Below are 16,949 nucleotides of genomic sequence, written 5' to 3' on the forward strand. Positions count from 1 at the left end.
GCGGTCAACGGAAGTTGCTGTCTGATTTACACTTTAATAATGGTGAGCGCTGATTTCCTCACCATTATTTTTACAGCATAATCCAGCCCAATTATTTCTCCAATACCATAAAACAGAATTGGAAGGTCTTTCTCCCTTGCTTTCCCCTGAATTTCAGTTATTTCCAAAGGCCTTTCAGCCTGTTTATTCTGATTCAGCTAGGAATGTAAGGGGGACAAGGTCAAGGGTTTCTCTGAAATTGGTAATGCTGTTCCCTAATCAGCCAACGGAAGGCATGGCTTAGGATAAGAGTGAAAATGAATGTTTCAGAGGTGCTGTCTGAAGCAGTTATACCATCGACAGAAGGAAAGCTGCCTGTAGAGATAGCTGTCGGGGTTTTGCATAATGTGAACAGAAAATGTCAGAACTCCTCCAGCATATTTAAACTTCTAAACCTGACTGTACTTAAATTGTCATGTATTGTTACGAAGTCAGAGGACACTTATTTCTGTGCAGTAATGAGTCACTACCAAGAAAAAATTTACTTGCCACCTGTTGCATTAGCTTTTAAAATGTGCAAAGCAATCTTCATGCTCCTGAAGTGTTTTCCGCCTTGTGCCACTTCTAATGGATGTCAATCAAGAACAACCTCTCTTACTCAGAAAAAGTGTTCCAGCATATAAAAAAGGCATTTTAAGCCCTGCATTGATTTCGGCTGTTCAAGGACCTTGTTACTGTATAAGGTAGCCTACAAAACATTTTACAGAGGGGTATATATATCTATTAGGGTTGCCAGTTCTGGTTGGACATATTCCTGGAGGTTTCATCACATGCCTCCAAGCACCCCCATGCCCCTCCCCACCCCACCACCCAACTTCCCACCATTGGTTGCCGGTCACATCCAATTTCAGGGCTCAGCACCTACTCCCGCAAATTGGAAAATGAACAGACTCTCCATTACCCAATTAGGTGATTCTCGACTGTCGTGAAAACAGCCCTTTTTTCCCCCATCTCCTATATTTTTATAAAGAAAGAAAAACTTGCATTTATATAGCGCCACTCATGATCACCGGACGTCCCAAAGCGTTTACAGCCAATGGAGCACTTTTTGAAGTATAGCCACTGTTGTAATGTAGGAAACACAGCAGTCAATTTTCACACAGTAAGCTCCCACAAACAGCAATGTGATAATGAGCAGATAAACTGTCTTTTTTCATAATGTTGATTGAGGGATTAAAATTGGAAAGGACACCGGGGATAACTCCCCTGCTCTGCTTCAAAATAGTGCCATGGGATCTTTTACATCCACCTGAGAGAGCAGACAGGGCTTCGGTTTAATGTCTCATCTGAAAGACGGCACCTCCGACAGTGCAGCACTCCCTCAGTATCTCATTGGAGGGCCAGCTTAGATTTTGTGCTCAAGTTTCTGCACTGGGACTTGAACCCACAATCTTCTGAGTCAGAGACGATGGTGCTACCCACTGAGCCATGGCTAACGCATTAAGCTAACAAATAAAAATGTTCAAAGAAAATGAAAAATAACACGCACTAATGCCCTTAAGCTTTCTCTCCCGGGTTGCTCGCAGCACTGTCCCGGAGATTAATCTTTACTTCATCGCAACTCCAAGACAACCATGGAGGTTTCGCAACCCATGTGTATCTGTGTGTGTGTTTTGCAGTTCAAGCTGGGATTAAGGAAATCAAAACTAGCTTTCATAATTAAATAATGCTGTCAATTATCAGCACCTACGCACACAAATTGGAAAATTAACAGACCCTCCATTACCAAATTAGATGATTCTCAACTGTCAGTGAAAACAGTCCTTTTTTCCCCCATCTCCTATATTTTTATAAAGAAAGAAAAACTTGCATTTATATAGCGTCACTCATGATCAGAAAACACATCAACTGACTACCGCCCTGGATTCACTCCCCTTGATAATCATTAACCTTATGGCTGTGTCTCCTTACTGTGGTCAGAGTTAGCTGCTTCTAACGCTACATACACAATTATCTTAGTTGACTAATTTCAGAACAAAGCAAAAAAACATGTCCACAGAATCTATAGGAATACGACATTTCTATTACATGTGGATTCTCTTCCAAACCGGACTGTATATGGCATTATTTTTAAGAGAATCTATTTTAATCATGAAATATCATGATTAAAATGAATGCTAAAATATACCATACACCACGGATAAAATGCTTAGTGGAAGAAAGCATTTTTTGGGAGGGAGGTAGGTAGCAACAAATGGCTCTGAAGGAATCCGTTCTGGGTCCCCCTTGCTACAAGTAACTCAAGCAGAATTATTAAACTTACTGATAACATCAAACTATGTGGTCAAGAGATTTGTGTAAGGGAGATTGATAGTATTCAGTGGCAAATAGATAAATTAAGGAAAAACAGATGATTGTTGATGTAGTTAAACATATGACCATGCACGTTGACAAAGGTGAAATAGAGAAATGATGTGTATGTGATATTTTTGGCCAATCATTTAAAATACCCAATGAAAAACTATTGTCCACTAAACTATTTGCATTCCAGTGCACATCTGAAAGGTGTTTAATTGCGAGTCAAAGGAGATTAATTTCATTCTGTATAAATCAAGATTACATCTTAGGGTAGATTTTCCATGGTTCTGCACTGATTTCAAAGATGCCGTCGATTTTCCAACACGACCTGGTTGTGTGCAAGAATATGCCTGGGAGGTCCTCACAAAATGTACCCTTTGCGCAGTAGGCAAAATTTATAAATATGTTCTTTTCAAGCAGGTTTGCGGTTTCACTAAACCTGGTGCATCGAGGAGGTCTTCCCCCATGTTGTGCAATATTGGTTATTCCACCTTCGAAAGGGCAATGATGTAGAGAAAAGGTTTATTCAGGACCTTTGGCTCTAATTTACAGATTTACGGAACACGATTTCATAGAATCATAGAAATTTACAGCAAAGAAGGAGGCCAGTTCGGCCCATCGTGTCCGTGCCGGCCAACAAAGAGCTATCCAGCCTAATCCCACTTTCCACCTCTTGGTCCATAGCCCTGTAGGTTACAGAACTTCATGTGCACATCCAAGTACTTTTAAAATGTGATGAGGGTTTCTGCCTCGACCACTCTTTCAGACAGAATTCCAAACCCCCGCCACCATCTGGATGAAGAAATTTCCCCGCAAATCCTCTCTAAATCTTATATCGATTATTTTAAATCTTTGCCCCCTGGTTGTTGAACCCTCTGCCAAGGGAAATAGGTCCTTCCAATCCACTCTATCTAGGCCCCTCATAATTTTATACACCTTCAGCCTCCTCTGTTCCAAAGAAAACAAACACAGCCGATCCAATCTTTCATCGTATTCTCCAGTCCAGGCAACATCCTCGAAAATCTCCTCTGAACCCTCTCTAGTGCAATCACATCTTTCCTGTAATGTGGTGACCAGAACTGCACACAGTAAGCTAGTTGTGGCCTAGCTAGAGTTTTATACAATTCAAGCATAACCTTCTTACTCTTGTATTCTATGCCTCAGCTAATAAAGGCAAATATTCCATAAGCCTTCTTAACAACTTTATCTACCTGGCCTGCTACTTTCACATGCACTTTTATTGTGTATTCCCTTGCCTTGTTAGCCCTGATTGTTTTCAATGAAAGATGATGAAATGCATGGACAATGAAACATAATGTCTTCACTGCCTGGGAAGTAACGTAACAAAGCAGATTGCCTGCCCCTTATAGAACCCGGCCAAATTTCATTCCATTGAAATTGATCAAATTAAAATCGGGCAGGTACTATAAGAGCAGGTGATCCGCTCCACTAGATTACCGCCCAGGTAAATCCAATCATGTTTTTTAACTTAAACTGTGACCAAAGAGGAAGTGAATCCTCCTCTCCCATAAGGTATGAAACGAATACTCGGCAAAAAATAATCAACGCCACACTGGTAAACTCCTTCAAAGTGAGCAACAAGAACAACAACTTGTATTTATATAGCACCTTTGAAATAGTAAAATGTCCCAAGGTGCTTCACAGAAGTGTTAAGACAAGACAAAAAAATTTGACACCGAGCCACATAAGAAGAAATTACAGCAGATGACCAAAAGCTTGGTCAAAGAGATAGGTTTTAAGGAGCATCTTATAGGAGCAAAGAAAGGTAGAAAGGTAGAGAGGTGGAGAGGTTATGGGCTCAATTGTCCCCAGTAACATGTGCCGTTTTTTTGAAGTAGGCTGCTTTTTTTGGCGTATTTATTTTTTTCAAACTTTCCTCCTGCAATCTGTGCCGGCGTAACTGACTTAGTTACGATTTTTCTAGGCCAGTTTTTTTTGACATCATAGTTCCCTCTTGTCTGCATGTTTTTTTTCAATTGTTCACAGTTCAGCCAACATTTTTTTCTCTTGCATCGGCGTATCTGGCCACTCCCGAAAACCTTCTGGTGAGTTTGCTCCAATTCTAGTGAGTTAGAATAGTTTCGTTTTAGAACAGTTTTTTTCAAAAGGGAGCATTACCAGCCACTTACGCATGTTTTGCAAGTTTAGGCAGAGAAATCTTACTCCAAACTAACTTAGAATGGAATAAGTGTGGATTTTTGTATGCTCAGAAAAACCTTGCTTACACTTTATAAATTAGGCATAGGGAACGAGAGATATGGGGGGAAAGGGAAGTTTACAAGCATTAAACACTTCACTTTTACAAATAAAGAGCCATCATCAATAATAAATGATAAATAAATCAATAAGTCAATCAAAAAAAAATTAAAAAATAAAAAAAATAATAAAAAATCAATCAATAAATAAAAAATGTAAAGTTTCTACTCACCTACTGCACACTGGGAGCCCAGGACTTCGGGCGGGCCCCGCCGCTGATGCTGAGAACTTTGGGCGGGGCCCGCCCCCAGTGAGATACCGGGCGGGCAGGCCCCGCCACCGATGAGGAGTTCAGGCGAGGCCTGCCGCCAGGATATGCCGGGCGGGCCGCCGCGGAAGAGGTAAGTACTGTCAGGCCACTCGGCCCGGGACAGGGGCGACATCCCTTCGGCCAAGGATAGGGTCGTCACCCGGAGACAGGACGCGCTGGGAGGGCCAGGAGCTACTGCGCATGCGTGCAACCTCCACTGCGCACGCGCGCAGCTGCCGGCACTGTTTTTGGCGCAGTGCTGTAGCTCTGCCCCCAGCAGCTCCTGCTGCACCGTGCTAAGTTGGAAATGGCCCTACAGATATCGGAGAATCACGGGGTAAGTATTTGGTGCTTTTTCAGTTCTACAAATTAGGTGAGCCTCTGCGATGTGCGCCGTTCTAGCGAGGGTCCGAAACTTGAGCCCAATAAGTGGAAATCTCAGGCATGAGGTTATTCAAATATTACTAGGCTGGTGCCTGTGCCAGTCATGGCCAACCCAACGGAACTGGCAGCATGTCGGTGGTGTCTTTGGCACTGCGTGAGGGGGTAACATAGGGTCGGCCTGGCGGCAGATGGTAAAGAGGAAACCCACCTCTTTACCTGGTCCCACACTGATCATCTTCCTCTGGGATCAATTGCCATTTGAATTTTTCACAGTGAGGCCTGTGCGCTCTCAAGACACCTGACTTCTGCTCAAAAAGGAGAGGAAGTTCTTGGTTCATGCTTAAATGAAGCAATTTCCATGTGTTCTACAAAAAGGTATACTAATGAAAGGTATGGAAGGAAGTAACCGGATCTGTTTTATATTATCAATCAATTTAATGGACATAGCCATGCTTTCTTTGTTTGAGGTATTAGTGCATCTTTAATAATACCTGAGGCCCATGGATGTGTTCCAAGTATATAAAGTTAATATGGTGTTACAGCAGGCTGTACATGCTAATGATAATGATGCCTCTGCACAACGCGGTTATTTTCTGTGACCAGACAATCTCGCAGTTGAGTTACCAGAAAGATCTCAGACCATCTGTGACTTCATTTTCATGTGTTCCATATTTGTCTTCCTCCCAACCAATGTTATTTAGTAATAGCTGGAGAGTTTTGGATATGCTGGGAACGGCATATTACCCAAATATAATTTTAATTTCTCAGTAACTGAATTTTGAGTCACAAAATTGTATTGTTAAGAAAGAAGACAGCTGTTTTTAACTGAAAACAGTTTGATAACATTACTTTTATCACCTTATTTATTATGGCAGCTGCTGCTTGCAAAAAATAAAATATGCATGTGATTTCAATCATTTCCAATCTTTCCAGTTTGATTGAAAACAATTTAACGCCTCTGCTTAAATAGTGATGAAAGAAATATTGGGTGAATGCATTGAGGATCTGTGAGCCAGTATCCCACAGTGTAAGTTCACGATCTATGTATATATTTAATCTGTGCCATTATTTTTCCACTTCCGACACCGACTTTCATCATTAAGAACTCTTGGGTCAAATACACGGCCTCAACAAAGTGGTTTTACCCGAAACCACACGACATGTTCTATTGCATCAGCATGCCTCTTCTGTTTCACACTATTGCTATCCTTGTAGCCTTTCTGAGTGAAATTTCCAATTTAGTGCCAAATTACAAGCACTCTTGTGCTGTGGACTGGTACCCATCTGGAAATGGGTTGAGACTGGCCAAAATCATTTCACATAGAGCTCTAGAACAAGTGAAGAGAGAATTGCATCTGAGGTAAATGGGCAACGTTATAAACAAATGCATCGCTCAGTCCTTTACTAAAAAAATACATGATTTTATTTTTTCTCAAATGCAGAAAATAGAATTTAATAACATTTCATATCTAAACGTCTGATGATGATATTCTATTAAGCATCAAATGAAATTGCTGAATGTTGCCTCACAATCATTTAATAACGGAATCATTCAAGTAATGTATTGAAAATATATTTTTCCGTAATTGGAATACTGCGATAGTTCCCTCATCAGGCAAATATAAAATCAAATTAATTTATTTGTCCTTCACAATCTCAGCTAACACTGATCAAGAATATTTCATTCATGAGTCATCTGTTTAATATTGCACAACTACCAGTGGCTGAATCAGAAAAGGATAGACAGCTCAGGTTTAGCTCAAACAAAGAAGGGAGAAGTGTTTGCAGAGCATCAAGGAAGTGAAAGTGTTCACATTCTACTTTAAAACCATGATAGAAACAGATCCCTCTCCTAATGGAGAGAAACATTTTAATCTATGAACCTAAATGTCATTGGCAAGTAAATATTTGGACACTCCAGCCATGAAAGTGATAGATTAATCATTTTACTCCCATGCACCCAATGAAAGAAAAAATTGCAAAATCCATTTAAAATATTTATTGCCGATAACAACACATGCTACATAATCTATTTCACCTCTTGTAACTATTTAAATGATTTTAAAAGGTTCAAAATCTGGAGGTAGATTTTCATTCTGACAAGGGCCTTATTACCATGACACTCGTGAGCAGCACACCCCGAATGGACGTTCTGTTGCAGTTTGCCAGTTCTAAGCCAATGCAATGCAAGTTGGGTTGGAGGCCAAGTCAACCAGCAGGCTTATGAAAGGAAAGACTTACATTTATATAGCGCCTATCAAGACCTCAGGATGTACAGTCAATTAAGTCCTTTTTAAGTGTAGTCACTGTTGTAATGTAGGGCTGGGAAGAGTGGGGGTGGGGGGGGTTGGTAGAAGTGGGGGGAGGGAGAGGGGAGATAGGGAGGAGAGGGTGGAGGAATGGGGGGGAGAGAGAGAGGGAGGGTGTGGGGGAGTGGGGGGAGGGAGAGAGGGGTGAAGGAGAGTGGAGGTGGGGGGGGTGGTGGGGGAAGGGGGGAAGGAGGAATTGGGAGGGGGGGAAAGGAACCTGATAAAGGAGGAGGGGAGGCCAGGAGGCAGCAGCCCACAGTATTCATGTGAAGCCCAGAGGAGTACCTCTGCTCCCTCGGCCCTCCAGAAATAACTCTATACTTACCTTTGAGGTCATTTCCGCTTCCCCGCTCGGTGCAACTTGCCATGCACAGCGTGCATTCCGCATAGTTGTCGCTCGAAATTGCATCGGGGTCCTAGGGTCATCATAGGACCCTGTTGTTTAGGTATTGTAGTAATGACGCTCCCACCAGATTTAGGGGGCATGTTCGGGCCACCCAACGGAAAGTTCTGGGAAGGCAGACGAGTGGAAACAGACGGGAAGTGCAGGACAGCTATTTCAGGGCTGCTGTTTCCGTCAGACAGGCTGAGTTAAAATCGGCCCTCTGATTGCACTGTAAAACATTCATCCATGTACCCGCTAGTGTGACAGAACAAGAAGGAACTGGTTTTTTATCAATAATTTAGTCTATATACATTACATTGATTGTTTACAGACAGGTGTTTAAAATTTCCTCACTCATCTACTTAAACCTTCTTCAAAACATGATATCTTGTTTAAAGGCCTTAATTAAACTTAATGACTCAACCAGTTTTTCTGGCAAATTAGCTGAGCCATAAAGAACAAGTGGCCATAGGATTGATTCCCAGTCGATGTTTAGCTAGTTGATCACATCAGGATGGCAGTATGGGTGCTTCAATTGGCCTCAGCTCCTCCAGTGTGACCCTTGCGGGAACTATCTCATAATTGTTAAGTTACGGGGCTATTAATCCAGAGACCTGCACGAATAATCTGGAGACATGTGTCCAAATCCCATCATGGCAGCTATTGAACTTAACTGCAGTTAATTAAGTGAATCTGGAATAAAAAGCTAGTGTCAGTAATGGAGACCATGAAACTACCGGATTGTCGTAAAAACCCATCTGGTTCACTAATGCCATTTAGGGATGGAAATCTGTCATCCTTACGGGATCTGGCCTAAAATGTGACTTCAGACCCACAGCAATATGGTTGATTCGTAACTGCCCTCTGAAATGGCCCAGCAAGCTACTCTGTTGTAATGAACTGCTATAAGAAACAATAATAAGAATAAAACTGGACGGACCACCCGACATCGACCTCGGCATCGGCTTCTGACACCAACAATGGCACACCCAGCCCAGTTGGCCCTGCAAAGTCATCCACACTAACATCTGTGGACTTGTGCCAAAATTGGGAGATCTGTCCACAAACTAGTCAAGCAACAGCCTGACGTTGTCATACTCACAGTATCATATCTTTCAGCCCATATCCCAGGCACCTCCATCACCATCCCTGGGTATGTCCTGTCCCATTGGCAGTACAGACCCACCAGGGGTGGCGGCACAGTGGTATACAGTCGGGAGGGCGTGGCCTTGGGAGTCCTCAATGTTGACACCGGATCTCATGAAGTCTCATGACTTCAGGTCAAGCATGGGCGAAGAAACCTGCTGATTACACCTACCGCTCTCCCTCAGCTGATGATTCAGTACTCCTCCATGTTGAACACCAATTGGAAGAAGCATTGAGAGTAGCAAGGGCACAGAATGTACTCTGGGTGGGTGACTTTAATGTCCAAGAGTAGCTCGGTAGCACCACTATTGACTGAACTGGCTGAGTCCTGAAGGACATAACTGCCAGACTGGATCTGCAGCAAGTGGTGAGAGAAACAACACGAGGGAAAAACCTGCTTGACCTCGTCCTCACCAATCGACCTGTCACAGATGCATCTGTCCATGACAGAATTGTAGCAATGACCATCGCACAGTCATTGTGGAGACAAAGTCCTGTCTTCACACTGAAGATACCCTCCATCGTGTTGTGTGGCACCACCACCTTGCTAAATGGGATAGATTCAGAAGAGATATAGCAGCTTAAAACTGGGAATCCACGTGGGCCATCAGCAGCAGCAGAATTGTATTCCACCACAATCTGTAACCTCATGACCCGGCAAATCCCTCATTCTACTATTACCATCAAGCCAGGGGACCAAACCTGATTCAAAGAGGAGTGCAGAGGAGCATGCCAGGAGCAGCACCAGGCTGACCTAAAAATGAGGTACCAACCTGGGGAAGCTGCAACACAGGACTGCATGCATTTAAACACTGGAAGCAGCATGCTATAAACAGAGCTAAGCGCAGCCACAATCAATGAATCAGATCAAAGCTCTGCTTTCCTGCCACATCCAGTCATGAATGGTTTTGGTCAATTAAACAACTAACTGGAGGAGGAGGCGAATATCTCCATCACAATGATGGCAAACATAGAAACATAGAAAATAAATGCAGGAGTAGGCCATTTGGCCCTTCGAGCCTGCACCACATTCAATAAGATCATGGCTGATCATTCACCTCAGTACCCCTTTCCTGCCCAGCACGCAAGTGCAAAAGACAAGGCGGAAGCGTTTGCAACCATCAGCAGCCAGAAGTGCTGAGTGGATGATCAATATCGGCCTCCTCCTGAGGTTCCCACCAACACAGAAGCCAGTCTTCAGCCAATTTGATTTACTCCGCATGATATCAAAAATAGGCTGAGCACACTCGATACAACAAAGGCTATGGGCCCCGACAACTTCCCGGCTGTCGTGCTGAAGACATGTGCTCCAGAACTAGACGCGCCTCTAGCCAAGCTATTCTAGTACAGCTACAATACTGCCATCAGTCTACTCTCAATCATCAGCAAAATGATGGAAGGTGTCATCAACAGTGCTATCAAGCGGCACTTACTCACTAATAACTTGCTCACCGATGCTCAGTTTGGGTTCCGACAGGACCACTCAGCTCCAGACCTCATTACAGCCTTGAGCCAAACATGGACAAAAGAGCTGAATTCCAGAGGTGAGGTGAGAGTGACTGCCCTTGACATCAAGGCAGCATTTGACCGAGTGTGGCATCAAGGAGCCCTCGTAAAATTGTAGTCAATGGGAAACAGTGGGGGAAACTCTCCACTGGTTGGAGTCATATCTAGCACAAAGGAAGATGGTTGTGTTTGTTGGAGGTCAGTCATCCCAGCCCAAGGTCATCGCTGCAGGTGTTCCTCAGGGCAGTGTCCTAGGCATAACCATCTTCAGCTGCTTCATCAATGACCTTCCCTCCATCATAAGGACAGAAGTGGGGATGTTTGCTGATGATTGCTCAGTGTTCAATTCCATTTGCAACTCCTCAGAAATTGAAGCATTCCGTGCCTGCATGCAGCAAGACATGGACGACATTCAGGCTTGGGCTGATAAGTGGCAAGTAATATTCACAGCGCGCAAATGCCAGGCAATGACCATTCCCAGTAAATAAGAGTCTAATCACCTTCCTTGATATTCAACGGCATTACTATCACCGAATCTCTCACCATCAACATTCTGGGGGTTACCATTGACCCAAAACTTAACTGCACCAGCCACATAAATATTGTGGCAACAAGAGCAGGTCAAAGGCTGGGTATTCTGTGGCGAGTGTCTCAGCTCCTGAATCCCCAAAGGTTTTCCACCATCTACAAGACACAAGTCAGGAGTGTGATTGAATACGCTCAAGAACACAAGAACACAAGAAATAGGAGCAGGAGTAGGCCATTTGACCCCTCATGCCTGCTCCGCCATTTAATAAGATCATAACAAATCTGATCATGGAGTCGCCTCCACTTCCCTGCCCGCTCCCCATAACCCTTTATTCCCTTATCGCTCAAAAATCTGTCTATCTCCGCCTTAAATATATTCCATTGTCTCTGTTGAAATCCCCATTTGGGTTCGACTACATGCTCGGGCATGTCCAATTGCCCCTGTCTGCCTGGAGAACTGTGTGCCACGTTAACAATGTTGACTCCCTGTCCATTTGTTGCATTAAACCAAGATTTTTGTCAAACATCATTCTGGTCTCTTCCTCCCCTGAGATAAATGTCTGGGCCATCAAAGCCGCCGTTTCCAGGGTCAAATCTTTGGTCTCAATCAGGTTTCTGAAAACCCCAGCGTACCAGATGCCCTCAATAAAAAAAAGTCTCGCAGCATCTCCGCTCTGCATGCATCTGGGAACTTACATAGGCTCGCCAGTCGCCGGAGGTCTGCCACGAAGTCTGGAACGCTTTGCCCTTCTCGCCGCTGGTGCGTGTAAAACCGGTGTCTCACCATGTGCATGCTGCTCGCAGGTTTAAAGTGTTCCCCGATCAACTTACTGAGCTCTTCAAAAGTCTTGTCCACTGGCTTCTCTGGCGCTAGAAGGTCCTTCATCAGGGAGTACGTCCTGGATCCACAAACCGTCAGGAGATGAGCCCTGCGTTTGTCGGCCGAATCCTGTCCCAGCCATTCCTTAGTGACGATACTTTGCTGTAGTCTCTCAATAAAATCGTCCCAATCATCACCAACACAGTACCTCTCGTCTGTGCTGCTAGTGGCCATGCTCACGTGGTTTAAATCCCAGGTCAGCACCCAACAACCAGAGCCCCAACTCAGGCGCTCTACAAGGGAGCGTAAACCACCAGAGAGACTTAACCTGTGATCCCAATAAGACTTTGGGGGGGGTGGGTGGTGTCATGTATTCAACTGTCATTGTAACCCATGTATAAACTGACCTAAGTTGTACACCGTGAGAACACTGACCACTAGATGGTGAACTTGTGGGAGACACTCCTAACCTGGACTTTCAGGTATAAAAGGGGAAGCTCCACCCACCTTCTTCACTTCAGTGCTGGCTAATAAAGGTTACTGGTCACAGAGTGATCTCAAGTATAGGCCTCATGTGCATTTATTCTGTTTAGTGAGGACATATTAAACCTGATGCCAATCCCGAAGATACAGAAAAAGATTCAGCCAGACCAACTTTGTAGGGGGGAGTGGGTGGCCATGGAGAGGTATGAAGGGGAGAATCTTGAACTTGCGTTGCCAAGCACTTCCATGATTTCTGATTCATCATTCCATGGTCTCAGCTCGTCCCAGTCCCTGTTTAGTATTTTAGGGTCTTGTTCGACAGTTCATGGTTTCAGCTCATCCTAGTCCCTGCATAGTGCTTTAGGGTCTTGTTCGACATTCCGTGGTTTCAGATCATCCCAGTCCCTGCATAGTGGTTTAAGGTTTGGTCCAACATTGGATGCTTTCGAAAGTCCAGAGGTTGCGGGTTCCAGTGCTGCTGGAATGCAGTCAGGATCATTCAGTGCCCCAATATCCCAACCTGTGCCTCCCAGTGCTGCTGGAATGCAGTATGGAACAATCAGTGCCCCACCGTCCGAGGTTCTAGGTCTCACTCCTGCTGGAATGCAGTATGGAACACCCAGGGACCCACCATCCCAGCCTGCACTTCACACAGGAGGGATTCCGCTCGACAGACCCAGGGCGAGGCCAAGGAGAAATGTACCACACTGTCCTGAGCTGGAGGGTGCAACAGATGTGGCTCAGGTGATGGCATTGGGTGTGGAGACCAATGAGCTTACCCGATCACTCGTGAACACCGTCAGTGGGTGGGTGATGAGGTAACGACACTGACGGCAGAAATAGCAATACTGTCACGGGACATGAGGAAGGACATTTCAGAGGCAGTGGAATCGACGGCATAGGCCATCAGGGAGGGAATTTCAGAGGCAGCGGGAACGATGGCACAGGCCATCAGGGAGGTAGCTGCTGCAATAAGGGAACACAGACAGGCCAATCCACTGCCACTCCCACGGCAATCCCCGCACACGTCTCTGTAGAGACCCAAGCCGTAACCCCCCCCCCTTTACCACCACCACCCCCCATGAAGCAGTGCACTTTCACCGAGATGTGGGTCTGAGATGGGTGCAGCCTTTCTTTGCTGCTGTTGTTTTCGTTGTTGTTGTTGATTTTACTCTTGTAACTGTTTTCAAATGTAAATTGTTTTTTAAGTGATGGAACTTTACAAGACTAAAGTGATCTTAAAGTTTTTAAGTGATCTTACAGTGTAAGTTTTTTCTAATGGAAATTGTTTTGTAAGTTTTGTAACTTTACAAGTGATTTTAGGGTTTTTAAGTGATCTTAGAGTGTAAATGTTCTCACATTTTGTGTTATTTAATTTCACACCTAAAAAGTGATCTTGAAATTTAAGTGATTTTTCACATGGAAATTGTTTTGTAACTTTTGTAACTTTACAAGTTTATAAGTGATCTTAAAGTTTTTACATGATCTTAAAGAGTCATATTAAAGTACAGTTTGATATAAAAAAAATTTATTACACTAAAGTGAAGTACATTCTAAAATTTTCAATAAAATATTTTTTACATTGAAACTGAAACATAGAAACATAGAAATTAGGTGCAGTAGTAGGCCACTCGGCCCGTCGAGCCTGCACCACCATTTATTAGATCATGGCTGATCATTCACCTCAGTACCCCTTTCCTACCTTCTCTCCATACCCCTTGATCCCTTTAGCTGTAAGGGCCATATCTAACTCCCTCTTGAATATATCCAATGACTGGCATCAACAACTCTCTGCGGTAGAGAATTCCACAGGTTAACAACTCTCTGAGTGAAGAAGTTTCTCCTCATCACAGTCTAAATGGCTTATCCCTTATCCTTAGACTGACCCCTAGTTCTGGACTTCCCCTATATCGTGAACATTCTTCTTGCATCTAACCTGTCCAGTCCAGTCAGAATTTTATATGTTTCTATGAGATTCCCTCTCATCCTTCTAAACTCCAGTGAATACAGGCCCAGTCGATCCAGTCTCTCCTCATATGTCAGTCCTGCCATCCCGGGAATCAGTCTGGTGAACCTTCGCTACACTCCCTCAATAGCAAGAATGTCCTTCCTCAGATTAGGAGGCAAAAACTGAACACAATATTCCAGGTGAGGCCTCACCAAGGCCCTGCACAACTGCAGTAAGACCTCCCTGCTGCTATACTCAAATCCCCTAGGTATGAAGGCCAACATACCATTTGCCTTCTTCACCGCCTGCTGTACCTGCATGTCAACTTTCAATGACTGATGAACCATGACACCCAGGTCTCCCTGCACCTCCGCTTTTCCTAATCTGCCGCCATTCAGATAATATTCTGCCTTCATGTTTAACCAAAGTGGATAACCTCACATTTAACCACATTATGCTGCATCTGCCATGCATTTGCCCACTCATCTAACCTGTCCAAGTCACCCTGCAGCCTCTTAGCGTTCTCCTCACAGCTCACACCATCACCCAACTTAGTGTCATCTGCAAACTTGGAGATATTACACTCAATTCCTTCATCTAAATTATTAATGCATATTGTAAATAGCTGGGGTCTCAGCACTGAGCCCTGCGGTACCCCACTAGTCACTGCCTTCCATTCTGAGAAGGACTCGTTTATCCCAACTCTCTGCTTCCTGTCTACTAACCAGTTCTCTATCCATGTCAGTACATTACCCCCAATACCATGTGCTTTGATTTTGCACACCAATCTCTTGTGTGGGACCTTGTCAAAAGCCTTTTGAAAGTCCAAATACACCACATCCACTGGTTCTCCCTTGTCCACTCTGCTAGTTACATCCTCAAAAAATTCTAGAAGATTTGTCAAGCATGATTTCCCCTTCACAAATCCATGCTGACTTGGACCGATCCTGTCACTGCTTTCCAAATGCGCTGCTATTTCAACTTTCATAATTGATTCCAACATTTTCCCCACTACTGATGTCTCAGGCTAACCGGTCTATAATTACCCGTTTTCTCTCTCCCTCCTTTTTTAAAAAATAGTGTTACTTTAGCTACCCTCCAGTCCAGAGTCGATAGACTGTTGGAAAATGATCACCAATGCATCCACTATTTCTAGGGCCACTTCCTTAAGTACTCTGGGATGCAGACTATCAGGCCCCATGGATTCATCGGCCTTCAATCCCATCAATTTCCTTAACACAATTTGCTGACTAATAAGAATTTCCTTCAGTTCCTCCTTTTCACTAGACCCTCGGTCCCCTAGTACAATCAGAAGGTTATTTGTGTCTTCCTTCGTGAAGACAGAACCAAAGTATTTGTTCAACTGGTCTGCCATTTCTTTGTTCCCCATTATAAATTCACCTGAATCTGAATGCGAGGGACCTAAGTTTGTCTTCACTAATATTTTTCTCTTCACATATTTATAGAAGCTTTTGCAGTCAGTTTTTATGTTCCCAGCAAGCTTCCTCTCGTACTCTATTTCCCCGCTCCTAATTAGACCCTTTGTCCTCCTCTGCTGAATTCTAAATTTCTCCCAGTCCTCAGGTTTGCTGCTTTTTCTGGCCAATTTATATGCCTCTTCCTTGGATCTAACACTATCCTTAATTTCCCTTGTTAGCCACGGTTGAGCCACCTTCCCCGTTTTATTTTTACTCTAGATAGGGATGTACAATTGTTGAAGTTCATCCATGTGATCTTTAAATGTTTGCCATTGCCTAGCCACCGTCAACCCTTTAAGTATCATTCACCAGTCTATTCTAGCCAATTCACGTCTCAAACCATCGAAATTACCTTTCCTTAATTTCAGGACCCTAGTCTTTGAATTAACTGTGTCACTCTCCATTTTAATAAAGAATTCTACCATATTATGGTCACTTTTCCCCAAAGGACCTCGCACACCAAGATTGTTAATTAGTTCTTTCTCAATACACATCACCCAGTCTAGAATGCCCAGCCCTCTAGTTGGTTCCTCGACATATTGGTCTAGAAAACCATCCCTATTACACTCCAGGAAACCCTCCTCCACCATATTGCTACCAGTTTGGTTAGCCCAATCTATATGTAGATTAAAGTCGCCCATGATAACTGCTGTACCTTTATTGCACGCATCCCTAATTTCTTGTTTGATGCCATCCCCAACCTCACTACTACTGTTTGGTGGTCTGGACACAACTCCCACTAGCGTTTTCTGCCTTTTGATATTCTGCAGTTCCACTCATACAGATTCTACACCATCCAAGCTAATGTCCTTCCTTACTATTGCATTAATTTCCTCTTTAACCAGCAACGTTACCCCACGTCCTTTTCCTTTCTGTCTATCCTTCCTGAATGTTGAATACCCCTGAATGTTGAGTTCCCAGCCTTTGTCACCCTGGAGCCATATCTCTGTGATGCCAATTATATCATATTCGTTAATTGCTGCCTGTGCAGTTAATTCGTCTACCTTATTACGAATACTCCTCGCATTGAGGCACAGAGCCTTCAGGCTTGTCTTTTTAACACACTGTGCCCCTTTAGAATTTTGCTGTAATGTGGCC

This window comes from Pristiophorus japonicus, chromosome 14, assembly GCF_044704955.1.
Source record: "Pristiophorus japonicus isolate sPriJap1 chromosome 14, sPriJap1.hap1, whole genome shotgun sequence".
NCBI classification, from domain to species: Eukaryota; Metazoa; Chordata; class Chondrichthyes; family Pristiophoridae; genus Pristiophorus; species Pristiophorus japonicus.